Below are 18,460 nucleotides of genomic sequence, written 5' to 3' on the forward strand. Positions count from 1 at the left end.
TTAAAACAAAATGCGGCAGCATTTCCCCCTGACAGCAGACACAGGCAATTCACACCTTCATCTGATGATGTTCCACTTAACCAACTCTGAATGCACAAGGAAGCAAGACAAAAAATCCTACACAGTATAAGAGGAAATCAACTTGTGTACAAAGATTGTATTCCCGCTATACTTCAGCATTGTTGAAACATTAATTGATTGTTTATTGTGCTGCCATTTTGCGTTAGTCTTTGTTAATTAATTCTGTGTGTATTTTTCCTGCACCATGAAACCGCAAGTCTATTGTGTGCCTTGCAATAGCTGACCAGGACCTTGAGTATTTTAGAGATTGAACGCTTTACTTTTAGCAATGTTGCTGATGAGTTATCTATTTTCACTAATATATTCAGCTCAGTCTCTTCATTACATGCTGCTGACATTTAATAACAGTCTCAGTCCTCCAGACTGTGTTCCTCATGCTTCCTCCAGTGAGCAATACACTTCCCTGTGATTGCACCTCAAAACACAGAATTATTTTTTCTGCCTAGCTCTTCAGCAGATTATTGCATCAAAATCAGCAAACCTCTTTCTATATTTAAACTAACTACAGTAATTTTGTTTAGTGAAGAATGAGACTTCACAGGTTTTGTTGCACCAGAAATGCACTTTGTCCTATCCCACCCCAAGCACCTAAAACACCCCACTGTTAACAGTGATTTTACACTGTTAACATCCATTGCAAAGGGTACTCACATATTTTTTTCTGGATAAAATATCATCCAAAGGCACTTCATTAGTCCTAAATTATTCTTCTGTTGAAAAAGGTAATTTTTAAAGCCCTTCATTTCTCTCTCTTAGAAAAAGCTCATTTTGTTGCATCGCAGACTACTTTTCTCATTAAAGCACCATCAAAATATGAAAAGTAAAGCCTCTCAAGAAATACTACTGCTCACTGTGATCACCTTTTTCTTTCATTCTAGCCACCACATGATATTTTCTTGTCAGGAATTACATTGTGTCTGAAGTTCTGCTAGTATAGCATATGAAGATGCGCTGAGAAGTTGTGCTGATGAACATGATGTGAATTCATTAGAAGGAATATGTCTCCAGGCATATGTCTCAACCACACCATGGCCATTTAGGCTCTTTGAAATAAAAGAACAACTAATGGACCAAACCATATGACACTGCTCAGTAGTTTTCCCTTACAATCAACTAAAAATTTGCCAGACTGCAAAGCTAACATTTATTCACTACTTTCATTTTCACATATCATTTTCCTGCTCACAGCTCTACTTGTGTGTGTTTTCAGAGTGTTTCATACATGACCCCTAAATTTGGTTCCATTACAATCCAGTATAAGCACTGCTCCTATTAATTGTAACCCTGCTGCCATTAGCTGTAATATGGATAGAAGCTGGCCAAGTCACAATTACATGGAGAGTCATTTGGAAAAAGTATAAATTAACTTTATCAGTGGTTTTAGCTCTGTTTATATTGAATTCATCTGCTGAGCATCTCTTTACATTCCGTCCATGGCATTTCCATGCATTGTTCCAATCTCTCCCCAGTGTTCAGCTCGAAGGACAATGGGAGAAAGTAGTTCCACATTTCCATCTATCTGCACACAAACGGGCTCAGCCTGTGCATTCTTTCTTTTCTTATTTTTACCCCCCAAAAGAGCTCCCAGGGCAGAAAAGGAATGCAGGATCAGGCCTGTCCATAGTTGTGTGTTCCCCAGCATCCCACAGAGGGATGTTGTTGCTATTATTTTAATAGCAGATCTCTGCTGTTGTTTCTATTTTAATGGCAGATTTTAAAGCTTCCGCTGACATTGGTACAGACCCTGAAGCTCAGCTAGAGAGTCAGAGGTGGTGAGCAGATGGCGATACAAAGGAGGAATGCTGTATCTATAAATATTCTGATGAAATTCATATCCAGTGTTCCACACAAGAGCCAACCAACTACACTGAACTCTGAATATGGGGTTTTAATTATTCTTATGTGGTAAATGGGCTCTTAATCTGGGTTCCCTAACAGGCAAATCTTTACTCAGAGAGTGTAACTATAAATAGTTAATGTCAAACCACTGAATAAAAATATGAAAGGTTAATTGTGTATTAACTATCATTTTAAAATGTTGCTATTTACCAAATAAGGGGTAACATTTCATTCTGAGTTGTCAGGGCTTCTAAAAGAGCCCAAGAAAAGGGGCAGTAGCTGAGGCACAGCAGTGAAATGCTTCTGGATAATTTTCCATAGTCAGAATTAAAGTAATGTTTCAGTACATGAGTTGAATGTGCAGCAACTCAAATCTCCTTCAGGAAAAATGAAGTGCAGCTTCCTTTAAACCAAGGTGCCAAACACTACAAGCCACCCTATGGATTGTGTGAATCTGCAGTCTCTAAACCAGCAGTTTTGAGGTTTGATGTTCTATTTACACCTTCAAGCAGTAATTTGTATCTAATGGTGATATACTGAAATTTGTTAGCTACCTCCTTATATGTATTTTGGGAAAGGAGAGGAAATGTTGTTTAAAAAACTTTCATTGGGAGCAAAGGGACACAGAGAATCAGCACCTCTTTACAGCATGTGCATAAACTCTGTGCAGTTGGGTTTGTTTCCTGAAGTGGCACTCAGATCTGAAAGTTGAAGAATGAGGCTATACAAATGACAAAAAATGTGTGAAATTGTGGAAAATTATTTTTTCACCATCTATTCATAAGCACATAAAATAACTCTAGCCTAAAGCAGCTCTTTTGAACACTGGGTTGTAAAATAAGCAGACAGATTGCCTGTCTACATAGCAAATATTTTAGCTATATTTCTTAGGAATTTAGCCCACAGAAGGCCATCAGTTGGTAAATTTTCCTTTTCTCCTTAATGTTCTCACCCACTGGTCCAAACTGACTCACTGGTCAGGTTCTAACAGCTTTGACAGAAGGATAGTAGTGTGAAATTAATTACAATACTACACATTTTGTGATAATCAAAACCAAATTAGCACCTTCACTGAAGAGGCTCTCTTGACTACTTGCTCTATGTGCTGAGCCCAGGAGAACATCCTCAGAGAGGATCCAGATGGAGAAAACATTTGCCTGCACCTGGGATGCTGTGAGATGTTCAGGGAAATGTATAGGAGCTGAAAATGTTGGTGAACAACAGATAGAGTCATTGAGGAAGGGGCAGGAAGAACTAACATTTCTGGTGGCATCAGAATATGATGCAAATCCTTTGTCCAGCTGCTTTTTTGCTTGAAACAAGCAAGAGGCTTGTTTCTTTCACAGAAACCCCCTTTAGAAGTCTTCAAGAGTTCAGGGCCCAGGGGAAGATCAAAACCAGGGGTTTGGGGTGGAAAATGCTTATGAAAACTTCCTGAAGTGCTGATATGTGCTTGTTCATATTTCATTTTACCTAATCTAAATAATGCCATCTTGCCTGTGTTCTGCAAAAAGCTTTCTGCAGTAAAATAGCTGCACCAGCATGCAAGAGGTCAGAAAAAGAAATAAAAATCACCTCTCTTCTACATAACTTTCCTGCAACTGAAGTCCAAAAACTGAGTAACAGCAAAACACCTTTGCCCAAATTTTACCACTGGTTGTTAGCCAGAAAAAAAAGAAAGAAAGATATTTTCTCACCTAACAGCTCAGTGTTCTATCATTCCGACTCCCCATGTTGAGTCTAACAGCTGTTTGTGCAGTGATTTTTTTACCAAGCTCTGTAAGATGACAGCAGCTTTGCAGTCCATCTCAGCCACCTCTAGCACAAGGTGAAGTAGTCTGTTATGGCTAGGCTACATTTTTCAATTATGCTCATGCATGTCATTACTGTAGTTTAAAACTTGATATACTTCTGAAGGCATGTAAATAATTTAAGCACACTCCCCCCCCCCCCCCCCCCCCGCCCATGCATTTTCAAATGCAGTTTAGGCTCTTAAGTTCAAGTAATTGCCTGAATTGCATCTGATGCATTTTGCAGCTCCCAGGGACTTCAGTGAGACTATTTTTCTGAATAAGACCATATAAGGGGTCACAATTTAATTTTGTTCAACATTCTGTCTTCTGTTGGCACCATACAAGGTGGTTTAATAAGTGCTGCAATTTCTGAATGGACTTACCTAAAATTCCAGCATCAGAACTGCTAAATGTGCAAAACAAGATCATGCATGAGGGAAATAAAATCAAAGTCCCGCTGGAGTTCCATGACAAGCAACAAAAGGACTTGACAGTTTCACATTGAAATGAAAATATAGGATGAAAATCAAGAACCTGATTCCTCACCTCACAACTGAAATAATTTCAATATATACTATTTTAATATATATATTTCTGCTTAAAACTATGTAGTTATAAGGTGAAATATTGCATTCTTCTCCGAAGGGACTGTCCCTTACTAAAGTTACACATCACATCTAGCACATCTATAATTGAAGTATTAAAGAAATATACTTCACTCCATAGTGTCTATTGCTTATTTTGTGCCACAGACAAAACTCAGTGCAGTTTCCATTTCCCCTACAATTAGGCACTGCTCCTACAAACACATAAGTGTGAGCTCACCTTTCCTGCTGGGAGGGATTTGGATGGGAGACCCACTGCAATGAGGGACATGAATACATTTTGGCAGGATCAGGGCCTCAGATAGCAAGGAGGAAACAGGCTAACAGAAACCACCTTTGCAAACACAAGAAAGGGAATGATCCCATGGACAGAAATTAAACTCTCATACACTTCTAAGTGCATAGACAGAGTATTTAAAAGGAGGAGAAACTGGAAGGCATCAGAACTGATCTCTTTTTGTTTAAATCCAAGGAGAGAGTGTCCCTTTAAGGACTTATGGCCGGGCACAGCCCAGGGCTTGCTTCGTTTGGCATTGACTGAGCTAATGTTTTCATTTGCCAAGAGATTCGGTGACTGAAAGCGCAGCTTTTTTTTCCTCACAGCTGTTTGCTCGCACATTATCAAATATTTTCCTCCAGCTTTTGCTCTTGCCTTGCTCATGGGATGTAAATGGTGCAGGAATTTCGGCTGCTCTGCTTCAGTTTAGCAGAGTGATAATCTTAGGCAAACGCTTGCAATCTGTCTTTCATTAAGAGAGTTTTTTGCACTTCTGTTTAACACTGCGAATTTTTTGAATTGCCCCTTAAAAGAAGATTTCACATCCACTTTTGCCTGGAGGGAAACCAGTGCTGCCACAAATATATCCGCTGGAAAAGGGGGAGTGCTCTTCTTGAGTGATTCTCACCCAAGACAGCAGGCAGTTCTACCTTCAAGTCCTGAACATCACCTACTTGCTGCAGATTTAATTGGACAAATCTATGCACAAAACAATCCTTCTCCCATTAAAAAGCAAGGCCTTTTTTTGCTGCCTGCTCTATACAAAAACATGTTTGAAAATTCCATTGTAAAATGAAAGTAGTTTTCACTACAAAATACATTAAACCTCTCTTGCAAATTCTCTTCTTTTTAGCCATCAAATGTAAAACTAGAATCTAGCACTAGCTGCCATAAAAAAAAATTAAGTCCAAAATGAGAATGGAGAAAAATGGTATTTCTAAAATACCTAAGATATATTAAATGTTTAAATACAGTGTTTTAATCTCCCTAGAAAAAAGATTATACTACATTCTTATACAAAAACCATATAAAAATACTAATATTATATGAAATATATATATAAAACAATACTTTTATTTATATATAATATATACGTGTACATATTATAGATCTATAGAGAGGGAGAGACTTGTACATGCACATTATGTAGACAAAGTATATAGCAAGTAAAATGAGATTCAAACTCTCTCCAATATTAAACTGTCACTTTTTCTGTGTTGGTAAGAGTAGCAGGAATGTCTTCACTGAAAAAATAAATCTTCAGTTCTTAATAAAAATCTGAGAACAAAAGCAAAAAATGAGAGGGAGAACTACATTCACCAAAAATGGGGAATATTAAAGTCATTGTCACTGTTATGCTTTTGTTTAAATGCAGAAAATGGATGGGCTAGAGTTCTCAGTCACTTGCTGAATTTGGCCCCAAATAAGCATCTAAAGATTCTTCTGAAGAAAAACATACAAACATTTTATAATAACTTTTGAAAGTCATGTCCTCATAAAAAACCAACCTTTTTTATCTGTCTCAGGGTAGTCAAAATATAATTGAAGAAAAGGAAAACGTTAGATCTCCAGTTTGGCAAATCCCTTTTTCAAGGAATTCAATCACTGACTTATTCCTGTTCTTTCCTTATTAAATAAGGATGCATTTTGAGCCAACAATTTGAACTGGGAATCCTGATATGTTTAATTGCTCTACAAACTCTGCAAACTAAGCCTCAAGCTTCAGATTCCTCTGCCCTCACAAAGGAGAAATTATTGCTTCTATTCCCCTGTTTGTTGTTAAGACATATAAGAGTAAAGGGGCTGTTCCACAGTATCTTAGACAAAGAAGAAACATAGTTCAGGAATTTCTGGGGTTTTTTCTCAAAAAATGTCCCTTCATAAATGGATATCTTGACTGAAATTCATTGTGTACTGAAAAAATAAACCAAAAAACTTCACAACCTCTGTTCTATTTCACAAAACTCTATTTTTATTATTTCTTCATTCTTCATTTAGGGTTTTGCCTGTACTGAGATCTGATTTCCTTCTCAAATATCATTGGCCATTCTTTGGAATTTATTATTAAATTATATCAAACTCAGACCACAAGTAAAATAATGACAAATCCTGGTTGAAGTCCCCTTATGACAGAGATATCAGGGAAGGGTTAGGAGCGTTTGGCCTGCTGTGCTAAAGGGGCAATTCTGGCACATGCAGTGAAGATCACATTTAGTGTGTACACGGGAAAAAAAACTCAGCCAACCACAGTGTGAAGAGCTGGTGTGAACGTTGTCTCGTGAAAGGGGGGTGACTGACCAGCAACACCTTCAGAACATTGCTCTTTGTACACTGCAGCGTCCTGAGGCCCTGGATGGGACCTGGTGCTGTGCTGTGAAATGTGAGCAGAGGGCAGCCCTGGGCTGTCCCCAGGAGCCGCCAGCCCAGGTACGTGCAGAGAGCCAAGTGCCACCCATGAATGTCCTCCTGCTTTGGCGACACAGCTGGGCACACACCTTGACTCACGGGAGGGAAGTCACGACTCAGGCAGGTCAAAAATAATACAACTGTGAACGTGGAATAAAGAAAAAACAGAAGCAGAAATGGGTGGGGAAAAGACTGAAAAATAAATGCTTATTTTTCAGGGAAAAAAATGCAGAACAAATATTATACACTTCATTAGATGACCATAATAATAAGTTTTTTCTTCCTGTTTGTCTACACAGCAAACATAATTGTAAATGGTACAGCAAATAGCCACTGTCTGAGACACAATTATTTATATTTTAATTCATGACTGTCAAGCGTCCTCATGAATGCTCAGTAATTCTTTGAATATTCACAAATGAAATGATTGAGGGTCAGTTCACAAACACATATTCTCATTCAACTGCAAATAATTGCAATAAGAAACCTTTGCTGCTGTACATAATTCTTCATTTAAGTTCAGGGGTCCTAGCCAGAATGGCATTTCAAAAAACTTCTGTTGCTGTGCAGAAAAGCTGGTCCCTCCTCCTTCCAGCCATGCCCCCAGGAAAAACACACAAATAAACAATATAACAAGTACAAATTTGGCATAGAGGGGGAAGACTAAATTATCTGAAGTACTTGATTATTATAAATTTAGTTTAATTATGACCTCAACAATCAGAAATGTGCTATGTGTAATTTAATTAGCAATTAGAAATTGCCTCTAGGTATACCTGTGGAATAAATAACTACACTCACTGCGATAATGTTTAACATACTCTCTCTGGCACATAAAAAACTTCTGTATGTTGATAATTTAAATATTAATACTATCAAGCACTGAAATATATTATGTTTATATTCAATGGAAATCCATAATATTCAGCCAATGCAACTGCACAATAAAATAGACTGAACCCCACGTATAATGTCTGCTGATTATAAAAAGGACAAAGACCTCAATAAAGTAGCAAAAGTTGCAAACAGGATTTTAAATATTATTCTAAAAACTCCTGTGAAGCTGCCTATAAGAGAAATTATTTCCTCTAGGAGAATCTTTTTAATTTTTCCTGAAATTCCTAATGTTTTGCATTAAACCATGGAGGAACAAAGATCATGGGAAGAAATCCTGCTCTTTTTCATGACAGCTTCTACTTAACTGAGAGGTCTTCCCTTTCCTCTCTCTTATATATCTGAAATACACCAAATTATTACATTTATTCATATAATGTCATAAGTTGTCTTCAGAAACCATTATGAATAGTATATTTCATCTATAGGAACCATGTTATTCATTATTCTGGGGAAATAAAAATAAAAACAATGCAGGAAGGTACCCAGATACAAGGAGAAAGCCTGAAAATAGTTTCTAATTTCTCCTCATGCTGAGAGCAGCTGGTGAGTAGGAAATGAAGCCCTGAACCTCTCCCTTTCCCACCTCATGCTCCTCTTCCTTCCCAACAGTGATCCCTCTCAGTTTTCTGGTTTTCTACTCCTTTGCCACTGTTAACTCATCTCTTCCTGATTTCAGCATCATTTCATTCTCAGGAGGATAATGTACACCCATGACTCAACATGAACACAATGGAGACTCTCTTCATCCCCTGGTGCATTGCATCCCTTGTTCCAGCCAAGCGAGCCCCTCAGAAGGATTCAGGACACCCAGCCCTCATCCAGCCAAGCTCCAGCACTATTATTCTTGATTTGCTGTTTTTCGGTCGTTTCTCAGCCCAAGGACAAGCCAGCACCTACAGAAGCCCGTGGACATTCCAGAGCTCCAGGTGTCTGAGAGCACAACCAGGAGCAGGGCATCTGGCACTGCAACAGAACAGAGACAAAAAATGCCCCAGACATTTTCAATCCCTCTTTGGGGCTGAACTGCTTTTCTATGGCAGTCTGTGACCACACTGGATTACTTTCTTATGTGCCCTGTATGTACTCAATCCAACCTCTTTTCATTTTCTTCTACATCAATTATTCCAGCATTACCCTGGATGAATGATGCTCAGCACCTTAATGTAACTTGAGCAACTTGAGCAAATGCTCTTAATAACCAGCCAATTCACTATTGAATCTTTCATTCTAAGAAGCAGACTGAGGGGTTTTTTTATTTTTATTTTTGTCTTGAAGTTGCATTTTATGGCTATATTTTCACAAAAGCTATTAATTATTGTCCATTTCTGTAACAGCTCACTGCTAGGCACTTCCACAGCTGCCCTCCCTTTCCCCAGCTCAGGCACAATTTCCTGAGTGATGGAGCACACAGAATTGCACTGTACAGAATAATCCAGGGAGTCTCTAATGAGGCAGCGTTTGCAGGACCTGCGTAGCAGCACTGTGATGTTGCAGTTTATGTGGTAACACTCCAAGCCCTGGAGTGAATAATGTGACTGCCTTGCCACTAGGCACACAGAGACTTTGCTAGGCTTGTTTGATGGTAAATGAAAACTTTTTTTTTTATTTGCTCCAAAGACCTTGGCACAGGAAACCCCTAAATCCTATGATAATAAATCTTCTATTTATCTTTTAAATTCCAGAGCAAAATAAAAACCATTAAGCACCCACAGCCCGGGACTGAATTCTGTATTTTCATAGCTTGCTGCAATCTTCTGACATAAAAAGATTAAGCTTTATGAAGCAAAAAATAACAGCCCTGTTGCCTTGTGTGGAGCACTGTATTCTTGTATTACACAACTCAGTGGCAGGAGTACTTAGAAATTGCAAAGACAGTCACAATCCAGAAACCTGCAGAAGATCCAACCTGATTGTTTTCATGCTATCAAGCATTTGCACTGAATCTGAAGAGCAAACATGATCCAGCTATAGCATAAAATGATCACCAAGGTATTAATCTCACTCATGACTATTAAACTCCTACATGGTATTGAAGAAGAAGAAAAAGGAATCCCCCCCCAAATTATTTCAATCCCAGCTGTTGCACTGAGGAGTAGCCTACTTTCTGCTATCACAGCCTGTTTAGGGTGTCTCAGAGCAGAAATCAAGGGAGAGGTTAAGATCTCCATGGCAATTACACATTCTTAACACCGCTGAAAATAAGGTCACAGAAGTTGCACCCTTGAAAATCAGCACCATATAATCCTTTGAAGTGCAGATACTTGGCATGTCAAAGAATCAGGCCCTCCTTTAGCACTGCTTCCACACAGTCTTCACGCTAGGATGCATCAACTAAAGATTTAGTATTGCCAGTCCCAATTCCTGCGTGGCAGTTAATTACAAATTAATGCAGCAGCAGAGTCCAGCACAACCTGAAGGTTGAAGTTTGCTTTTAAGAAAGCCAGTGGGAATGTTTCCATTAAGTCTGAGAGGGTATAAGGTCTGCTTCCACTGTTTTTTCACCCTGGTGAGACAGGTTGCCTAAAGCACAATTAAAATTCATTTCCATTTTTTCTGCGCAAAGTGCAAAGCTGAAAGAGGGTGCTGACAGGGCAGAATCAGGATAATTTCTTCAACAAAGAAAGTAATTCTTGTAAAAGTCATTAAATGTGTTTACAATAGCACCTATGAGCATTTAATAATTGACCTTTCAATAGGATCCTTAGAGCAGGATTCAGGAAAATCCAGTGTGGCGATTAGGTGAAAAACAAAAAATCTATCTGTGAATCTCCATCTAGTCCCAAGCTTCCTTCTTCCTCACTAAACTCAGCCTTACAGAAGTGATCTACAGGCATTTCAGGGGTAAACCAAGAAGAACCTATTTTTAAAGCCTCCCTACACATCATATGCAACCAACATTTCTAAATGTTACAACACGCTCTCGTATTTTCTCTGCATAGGCATCCACACTGATGCTGGCATCATAAGAAAGCAGCACTTCTGATATCTTACTTAGGGATATTGCTACTACTAGAGCATCTTCTTAAGAAGTCTATGATGCACAGTTCTTCACTCTTATTAAAAGCAAAGACACTTCAATGTCTTAAATTTTCTCCTTGGTTTTGGGGGAGATTTCTGATCAGGGAGTTCTCTATTTCCTGAAGCTCCTAAAAGCTGAAGCTCGGGTTTGTTAATTCATTGGTCATGGAAAAATGTCAGCGTTAGCCAAGAGTGCATCCAGCCCCTGAGTGAATTCAAAGAACTGTAAGTCATTCATAACTATTCTGTGTGCCCTGGCCCACTGATTTTAAAACAATTTTTGCTGTGGCTGCATTCATATAAATGTGCTGATTATTAATATGATTTGTGTCAGCTTTTAACCAGTTGGTTAAGTACTCTTTAGAAACTCTAAATTGATTCTTTCAAAGGTGGTTTGCAATAATTTCTTCCCAAGCTCCTTTCCAAGAGCTACACATGTGGACATAGTTGGAAATGTCCATTTAACAATACTGGAAGATTTCTTTCCCAAAAAGCAAAAGCTTTGAGAAGAATGAACAGGTGCAGTGGCAGTGAAGTGAAGCCATCCACTATGACAGGCACTGAGTTCTATCATGCAACTGAACTCCTTTTTTAATTTTATATATATAATCAACCAAGAAAATCCAGCTTAGAAGAAATTAAAATTTCATTAAATCCTGCAGAATTTGCCAAAGACCTTTGGCTTCTAGAAAAAGTAAACAATGGGAAGCAGTTTTGAGCGTCCAAATGCTTGGTTTGAGTATTATATCAATAAAAATGCCTTATTCTTTATTTGTTAATTCATTCTGTGACCTATTTTAAAACTACTTTTTAATTAATCAAAACAAGGAGGCTTGGGATCTATTTCTAAAATGGTTGCACAACTTAAAATCATTAGGTAGTTTGATGATACAAAAATAAATACTTAAAGACAGGCCAAACCCAAAGTTTTCCTGATTCTCCATAAAACAAAATTTTTAAAAGATGTTACTAAACTAAATCTAAGTGAATCCTCACCATCGTCACTTTTTTTTTTTTTTCCTCCAAAATGAAAATCCTCCTCAGACTGCCTCTGTTGCTGTGAATGAGCGTGTGCTGCCCCAAGCCACTCGTGAGGTGATCCCTCCCCTCTGACAGCTGCACTTGCACACACTCAGCAAACAGTGGAGAGCCACAGGGGCCTGACTCAGACCATCCTCTCACCATCTTCACAACACTCCCAGATCAATAGCTCAATTAGGCAAAGGGTATATGGAAATATTATTGCAAATATTACTGTAACAAGTGCTTTTATCACTTGTGGGATTGATTTACTGATTCATTGTCTTCTGACCTTGAAGAATATGCAATTAAAAGATGCCCCCAGGATGCAAATTGCTACTAGAATTTCAATTGGCACACATTTCTTCTCGGTTTCAAAAATTCTCAATGTGCTTGCAAAGATATTTCAATTTAATTTTGCCATAGCACGATGTTATCTCTCCCTAGCACTTCTCACCAGAGCACACTACAGCTTTTAACACAGGAAATGCAAGAGGGTTGTATTTTGAGACAGCAGACGTTTCACAGGTGTAAAAGTTGCAATCATGTCCTATTTTCAACAATACTGGAAATAGGCAGCAGAAAGGTGCACCTTTGGGGTTTTTTCCCTCTGGAAAAAAAGGCTCAGCATTGCAGCACAGTACCCTCTATCTGAGGAAACTGTAGTTCGAGTAAAAGGCTATGGAAGCAAAATCTTTCAACGTCCTGCTATGCAGAGCTGCTCTGGACAGGATCAGGAACTGGACAACTGGGAAGATCCCACCTGCCTGCATTTTCCCTGCACCCATGTGCCCATGGCTGCTCTTCCCAAAGGAGCCACACAGCTCCCGGGCTGACAGACACTGCCCACATGTCTGTATACCCACGATGCCTTTTCTGCCAGGATTTTAACAGAAGGTCCCATCCCATTGCTGCCAACTAATTGCACTGTTTAAGATGATATCAGAGAGCTAAGAATTAGCACAAAATCCCAAAACTCCATCAATGGTCATTAGCATGTTCAGCCTCTCTGGGAAACTCTTTTGATCTCTGGAACATTGTCAAGTTTAGAAAATTAAAGCTTCTTTCACTGAATTTGATTTTGCATCACCAGGGTAAACTATAGATCTCAATATGGACACTTGGGGTGATTTAAATCACACCTGAATGGATTTTACTTATTTTACAAAAAAGGACAATGTAAATGCCATTTGATCGTGTCTCAATATATTCAGAGATTTTTTTCAGTACTCTCAGACTGGTTTTAGTGCATTATTTAAACTATTTTAACCTTATTAATCTAGACCAGAAGGCAGAAAAAAGAAACTCTGAAAAAAAAAAAGAAATGTTGGTCTTTGAAGACCTAAGACTTCAAGCAAAGATTGATTCAGGAATCCAACGGATTACAAAAGGAACAGCTATCTGCGTGAATAGAAGTGACTCAAATGGCACCGACTGTGCTGTAAAACAATGGAAATGCTCTTTCCTGAATGCAGTGCTCTTGGAAGGCATCTTTCAGCTTTTCCATCTGAGAAAAGCATCAGTTTTCCTTAAAGACAGATACGGATAAAGCAGGACACTTCTGCCTGAGGAGAGGCTAGCTGGGCTGATATTTGATATAAGTGCTTGGTCCCAAATGGGAGGAGGGAGAAGTGATTGATGGTTCGTAAGGAATTACTTGACTTTTGCTTGTAACAGACGCTTTTTGGATTTTCCCAAAGTTCTTGTCGAAGACAAGAAACATCTTTTGAAACAGCAACTTTCCCCTTACCAGCAGATGGGATAAACCTGCGTAAAAAATGCTGCAGCTTTAAAATACATATAAAAGAAAGAAAGAATTTGCTGGACACACCGCCCTTTTCCCAGCGCTCTGCTGCTCTTTAAGGTTTGCCTCTATTATTCTATTACCTGCCCTCTTAGTACAGTGTGAGTAATTCGCCTCTCTGCAGGAGGAGTTTCACAGACCCAGCAGCAGGAGCTCCCCGGTTCAGTAAGGCACATATTACCACAGGAACAAATCCTTCTCACTCTCTGTCTCCTCAGGCTCCGAGGTCAGAGGTCTATGAACTTGACTGGGACAGCCCTTTCCCGAGCCCCCACAGGGCTGGGCTCTCCTGGCTCTCATCTGGACAACTCCATCTGCCTCCTGCAATTGTCTCCTTGGGGGAAGATGAGAGTATTAACTCTGCTGCTGGGGTACGGGGGAACAGAGGTATTAGGAGGGGCAGATTTTTGCATTTCCTTCCATCGTGTACACAAGGGAGCAACGGAACTGAGCTCCGTATCCGTCTTAAAGAGGCAAACTGATAATCCAACAGGTGGAATGAATTCATACAATCCCAGTCACACACCAATTCGTTAGAAAGACTTCTCATCAATAACGCCCAGTCCCAAGGCAAGGCAAAGCTGACACTCTCTTGTCTTACAACTCGTTGCCACAGAGCATTGCTCGTCTACGAGCCTCAAGGAATATGCAAAGGACGATGTATGCCAATGTGCTCTACCTAGGGAAAGAAACCAGAAAAATTGCTCTGCCAGCTCTTGAAATCCTAGCCCCATCCACCGAGCACTCAAACAAAAGCTGAAGTGAGAAACCGAACTAAGGCACTCCCTCTTCACGGGTTTAACAGCCACTGCTCGAGGAACGCACTTCATCAATATAAGCATTCAGAAGCAAGGGTATTTAAAAAAACAAAAAAAAAATTTAAAAGGAAGTAGAAGGGTCAATGGCATTTTCTCCTGCTCTTAAAATCTCTTTACCTCTCCGGAGGGTGGGCGGGCTGTGTGGCTCCTGCACTCCCGCCGTCGGAGAGAGTTTGCCCGCGGGCAAGGAGGAGCAGGAGCCCCGCGGCGGAGCGGGATTGGGATGGACATGGATGCAACCTCCCGGGAGACGCAGGAGAGCAACACGCCGCGCTAAAAGAGCTGAAGGTTTTACTCTTGCCAGCCACTGAAGGCTTTGTCAAACTCCCCCATCTTAATCTTACGGATAAGCACATGTAATAAAGACATTGTGGGTCTTAAAATGTGCTCCGTGTTTTTTCTGTCTTTGCAGAGGCTCGCAGTAGTTCGCCTGTGTAGACTCAGATAAACACAAGGAACGAATAACTAAACTCTCTAAAATGTCTTGCTTTGCTTTGTTTAATTTGTTGTTTGGGGTTGTTTATTTGTTTTCGGGTGATTTTGAAGTTTTTTAACCGGTAGGTGCACTTTTAATATATGCAACCAAAAATACCGGTGGGATGGACGTGTGCTACAAAGACTTCACTGGCAGAAAAAATTCGTTTACAAAATGGCTTGTGTGTTCCTTCGCGAGGAAAAGGACGGTCCCAAAGCCGAAAAAGTCTATCTGTTTAGCTGCCGCACCGTTTTGTTCTGCCTCTGAAGCGCCTGTGCTCGTCTCGCCGTGAAGAGACCCTGACCGCCCGAAGGAGCAGCCGTATTCTTGTGAAGGCAAACACGTCCACGGAAACATGTTCCCACCCACGCTCTCCAAAAAAATTTTTTTTAAAGTCTTAAACTTTCGAAAAGGAAAGGAGCGCGCTCGGCTCTGCCTCGGTCTGTCCCTGCGCCCTCGGGGTGGCGAAGAGACGGGCGGACGAATGCCACGGCCCTAAAGGACGGTAAACAATATATTCATCAAGGGAGGCAACGCCTGGGGCCCCCGTGACCTTTCCGCTGCTCAGGTTAAATCTATAAATACCCACAAGACATCCGAGCCCATTGTTTTGCTGCCCTCTGAAACCGAACCTGCCAAGGGGACGGAGGGGCGCCCCGCCACCCTCCTTCTCCTCCTCCTCCTCCTTCGGCCCGTCGGCGGCCGGAGCCGAGTGCCGGGGGAGGATGCGGGAGCGCGGCCGTGGGCGGCGGAGCAGCGGGAGAGGCTTCCCGGAGCCCCCGGCGAGCTCTGCCTGCCCCGGCCCGGCGCTCCCGAGGGCACGGGATGGGAAAGAGAAGGTGAGAGCCGCTGTAATCCCGAATTCCTTTTCACAACTTCGTGGTCGAACCCGCACGTGATTAAAATCCAGGTTTATCCCCCTTTTAAATGAGTCTCGTAAAAAAAACACATTAACTCTGGCGACAAAATTCGTGGCTGAGACATAAATAAATAACTCGGATGCTCGGGTGATGTTCCTTACAAACCTGGGGGATTTTTCGGCTTGCTTTCCTCACCTCTGCCCACGCCACAGCCCGACCCGGCTCCTCCCAGGCTGCCACCTCGCTTCTCCCGGGAGGATGCGGCCCCGGAGGGAGGGCAGGACTCTCGGGAGACTCGGTCTCGCCAATATCGTCGCCGAAGGGTTTGGGCGCGGCTGTAAGACGGCCCGTCAGGGGTCAGGGATTCCGCCAACACGGGGAAACGAGCAGCGCTGCCTGCCCGGCACTGCGGTCTGTGCACATCCAGCGCAGACCCGCACCCACTCGGGGGCTGGAGCGGGGTCGCTCCGCCGCCTCCCCCTCACCCCTGCCAGGGGACGCGTCCCGCGCCTGGGAGAGAAATCCTCATATGCGCCCTTAGCACGCAAAATATCTGGGAAAAGGAGAGCAAAGCCTTACTCTACTTGTGGCCGCGTTTAGCTCCCCACACGAAATAGTTTTCAGACCCTGCCGCGCTGAAATAGAGGCAATTCAGGCGAAAAGATCGATAAATGGGGCTAGACCGATTTAGGTGATCCCACGAAAATCAGGACATAATTTCCCAGCTCCCCTGTACGACTTGCGGCCTCCCCGCAAGCACCCCCGTCCCAGCAGCAGCGCAGCAGAGGGAACGGCCCGTCCCTGCTCGGGGGCAGCGGCTTTGAGTGCTGAACCTTTGGGACGCTATAAAAATTCCCTTTTCTAATTTCTTTTTTCTATATCGCTGGAGATTTGGCAAGTTTAAAATACGTTAGGTGTAAAGTTTGTTCTTAATTAGGTCTTGTAAAGATGGAATTTGGTGGTCATTATAGAGCCGCTAATCAATTTTCACCCAGCAGCAAAAGTACACGGCGGAGGAATTAGGTTTAATGAAGTGACTGTGCAAATTACAGTCGCGGACTTTATTTAAAGTCTATCAACCTCCTAAAAATGATTTCTCAAACTGTTCTTGATTTCCTTTGCTTTATGAAAAACATCACGTTTACTTTCTGAGGTTTCAGGCACTAGCAGCCATTCTCTCCCGCTCTCCAATCTGGTGCATGGAGAGTTTTCCAATTTTCCAACTCGAATTCACTGAGAAATAAGCAAATTAAACTTCGAGACTGTATTAAAACATAACCCATTGAGGCTAAAATATTATGAAAAACTGTTCTAAAAAAAAAAAAAAGAAAAACTGTTTAAAAAGGGGGGACAAAAAGAAAAAAATAAGACTGATGCACAGATACTCTCTGTTATTAGAAAGCGGGTTTTTGTCTACGATCACGTAATTATTCCTTTGAACGGGGAAGCCTCTGAAGCCGTAGCCTATTTTTTGACTGGTTGATCGCTGCTGTCCCCTCTCCTTTATGCCCGTCCCTCCGCTGAGAGAGACGACCCTGGCAGCAAATATTGCCTACTTCTCCTTAGGACCCGCACCGAGAAAGGCTGCTGCTGTTAAAAGCAAATTGAAATGCGGTTCCTTGAGGGCGTAGAGGGGCGAGGTCTTCATGGTCTTTAGCTCCCTTCAAAAACACTTTAAATATTATTTTTTACAGCAAATATTTTTTGGTACCTCTATCTAAAATTCTTTCTTTTTCTCTCCTCCTTTTGTTTTTGTTTTATCGGTTTAGGGTTTTTTTACTCTTAGTTTTGGGCAGCTTATGCTAATTGATAGCTCAGGGAATGTCACGCGAAATAAATAAAAACGAAATTTAAAAGGTGCTCCAAATGCAGCGGAATGGACTTGGCAGGACTGGAGAATATTTCTGCCCTTTTTCTTAGGGCTGCGCAAAGAAACCGTTTGACCTTTTTGTCCCATCTGAGAACTAAAAGCAAAGAGAAATCACCTAAAATTCTCTTTCTCCCCACACTACAGCTGTGAGAGCGGGGCCGCTCCCTCCGTCCCTTGTTAAGGCCCTGGGGAACGGGGACTGGGGACGGCGAGAAGGACGCGGGGACAGCTCGGGGAGCGAGGCCCGGCGCGATTTTCACCCTCGGGATCGCCGTGGATCCGCGGCTGCGTTTGCGGAGCCCTCGCTTTAGGCCGGAGAGGAGCGGCCGGGGGGACAGGAGGAGACCGAGGGTTTGGCTTGAGCCAAACGAGAGCTGCGAGCTACTGGATTCCTTTTAAATAAAAACAAGCAAACGAGAGTTTAAAGTTCAAAGTACACCAGGACACCGGGAGGGAAGTGTTGTGCTCGCTGTCCCCTAACCCCGTCCCGCCGGCCCTGGGGCCGCGGGCCCGGCGCGGCTCCCGGGAGGAGCCAGGCTCGGGAGCGGGGCTGGACTGCTCTCAGTGCCCCTTACCCGCCGAGCTCCTTTTCCCTGCCGGGAGCGTTTCCCTCCGGAGAGGGAAGGGACCCCACCGTGTCCCCCGCGCTTCCGCCGCGGCTTGTGCGCTCCGTGCCGGGAGCGGAGCGAGGCCGCGC

At 42.0% G+C, this 18,460-nt stretch overlaps 1 protein-coding gene across 2 annotated transcripts in view; it reads right to left on the minus strand.

Annotated features, from left to right (window-relative positions):
• The window catches only part of TBX15 (T-box transcription factor 15), a 94,465-nt gene that overhangs the window by 70,117 nt on the left and 5,888 nt on the right, over positions 1-18,460 (minus strand). The window lies entirely within an intron of this gene.

The sequence above is a fragment of the Melospiza melodia genome, chromosome 2 (assembly GCF_035770615.1).
Source record: "Melospiza melodia melodia isolate bMelMel2 chromosome 2, bMelMel2.pri, whole genome shotgun sequence".
Taxonomy (NCBI): domain Eukaryota; kingdom Metazoa; phylum Chordata; class Aves; order Passeriformes; family Passerellidae; genus Melospiza; species Melospiza melodia.